A 2,412-nucleotide genomic window follows, 5' to 3' on the forward strand; every position below is an offset into this window, starting at 1 on the left:
TTCCTTGTCTAAAGTATAATGTTGAATAAGTTCTAAAACATTTATGCCTCAAAGATGTCTACCCATTTCCTCCTACTTTGCATAGCTTTTGTTAAGTAGTCTGTAGTTTATCATCTTTATTATTATTATTTTTTCTATGAATTGTGTCTTTAAAACTGACTGCCAGTGACACTAGGCATGGTGGTGTATGCCTTTAACCCCAGCACTCAGGAGGCAGAGGCAGGCAGATGTCTGAGTTCAAGGCCAGCTTGGTCTACATAGTGGGTTCCAGGACAACTGGGGCTACAGGGAGACCCTGTCTCAAATAGACCAAAAAAAGAAGTTCAAAGTCAGGCCTGGTATGGTGATCAGTACCTTTAACCCCAGCACTCAGGAGGCAGAGGCAGGCAGATGTCTGAGTTCAAGGCCAGCTTGGTCTACATAGTGGGTTCCAGGACAACTGGGGCTACAGGGAGACCCTGTCTCAAATAGACCAAAAAAAGAAGTTCAAAGTCATCCTCTGCTACATAGTGAGGTCAAGACCAGCCTGGGCTACATGAGACCCTGTCTCTAAAAATAAATAAAGGAGGCTGGAGAGATGACTCAGGAGTTAAAAGCACTTATTGCTCTTGCAGAGGACCTGGGTTCAATTCCCGGCACCCACATGACCTCTCACAACCATCTATAACTCCAGTTCCAGATGATCCAATGCCCTCTTCTGGCTTCTGTGGCACACGAGTGGGTACTTACATAAGTGCTGGCAAAACAATTATAAGATAAAAACATAAATAAAATTAAATTAAAGGCCTACCTTCCTTACTGAGACCAGGCTGCCCTGGCTAGCCTCGCTTACCCTCTGTTCCATCCTGCTCTTGTCTGGGGCCTTGTGTATGGTGGCGAGGGATGGGGAGGACAAGGAAGACAACCCGAGGAGGCGCGGCGCGGCCAGGAAGCCAGCCTGTGGCCCTGGTGTGTTTTCACTCCATTGCCGATTGTTCCCTGGGGGACTTGTTCGTTTCCCAACTTCACGCGGCCCTCCTGCGGGACCCTGGCACTTGGCTTATACTCCAGGGGTGATCTGGGGCTGAAAATGGGGAGCCCCACGCTGGTTCCCAAGGCACCATCCCTGCTGGGTACCGTGACAGAGTCTCCCTCTTCCCCTTTCCTACTGAACCACAGAAGAGAGATTAGAACCAAGAATTTGAAAAGGTCAGCTCTGGGTGACTTGAGCAGCAAGAGGCAGCCAACCACAGCTCAGAACTCAGCTCTCTCTCTCTCTCTCTCTCTCTCTCTCTCTCTCTCTCTCTCTCTGTCTCCCCTCTCTGAGAAAAGGTCTCATGTTACCCAGGTTGCTCTCAGACTCTATGTAGCTGATGACAACCTTGAACGTCTGATCCTGCCTCCACTTCAAGAGTGCTGGGATGGGGATGACAGACCTGCACCACCTCACCCAGTTTTTTTCTGGTGTTGGGACTCAAAGCCTGGGCTTTGTGTGCTAGGAAACACTCTACCATTGAGCTACAGCCCCTTCCCCAGAGGTTGGGTATGATATGAGTCTTCTAGAATGCTCTCCAGACCCTGTGAAGGGGGGTTATAAAGTGGGTTGATGGTGACTCCCATAAGATATATTGGTGCCCAGGCCCTGTGAAATTGACTTTAACTGGCAAAAGTATCTTTGCAGATGTAATTAAAGATGAGACTGGATTCAGAGGCATGATGAGTAAGGAGCACCTAGGGCCACGGGGGCTGGAAGAGGCAGGAGAAGGGCCCCAGAGACTCCAGGGTAGACTTGCCTGGCTCACCCTGATTCGGGGGCCTCAGGACAGAGTAGAAATGTGTGAAGCACTGCCCTGTGAAGCCTCAGTTTGAGGCACTTTTGCCGCAGAGTAGAGTCTGAGGGATATGCGTCCACCATCCCTCCCGCCCATGGCCCACCCCAGCCTATCCAGGATGGGTGCTATGTCCCCATGCCTGGAGACGGCCTTGTAGGAGTTCAGGCAGTGGTTGGCAGTTAGGCTTCCCTGGAGTCCCCCTAGCTAGAACCAGAAGCAGCAGGCAGGGTCCCACTAGGCTCCCAAGCCTGAACAGACGCCAGGCCTCCTCAGCCTAGGATCGGTCCCGGGCAGTGCTGTGCCAGGGGCTTCCTGGCTGTCTCCTGGGTGCCAGTTCTGTCCCAAGTCTTGTCCTGTTTGCCTGTCCATCCATTGACCAACCTCTCCATTCCAGGGGCCTACACCCAACCATTGGACTCCTCATCCTTAATGACCCCCGGGGAGCCTAGAGTTGCCCCAAGGACAGCCTGGCTACCAAGCTCCTGTCCTGGACTCTGCTGGGTTCTCCCAAGTGGCAGAGATGGACTTTGGCTCCCATGGGTGGGACAGGAGAGGCAGATGCTGGCCTGGGGCTCGTGGGGGCGTCTGAGGTGAAAGGGCA

Source organism: Nannospalax galili, unplaced genomic scaffold (genome assembly GCF_000622305.1).
Source record: "Nannospalax galili isolate Female #2095 unplaced genomic scaffold, S.galili_v1.0 scaffold933, whole genome shotgun sequence".
Classification (NCBI taxonomy): domain Eukaryota; kingdom Metazoa; phylum Chordata; class Mammalia; order Rodentia; family Spalacidae; genus Nannospalax; species Nannospalax galili.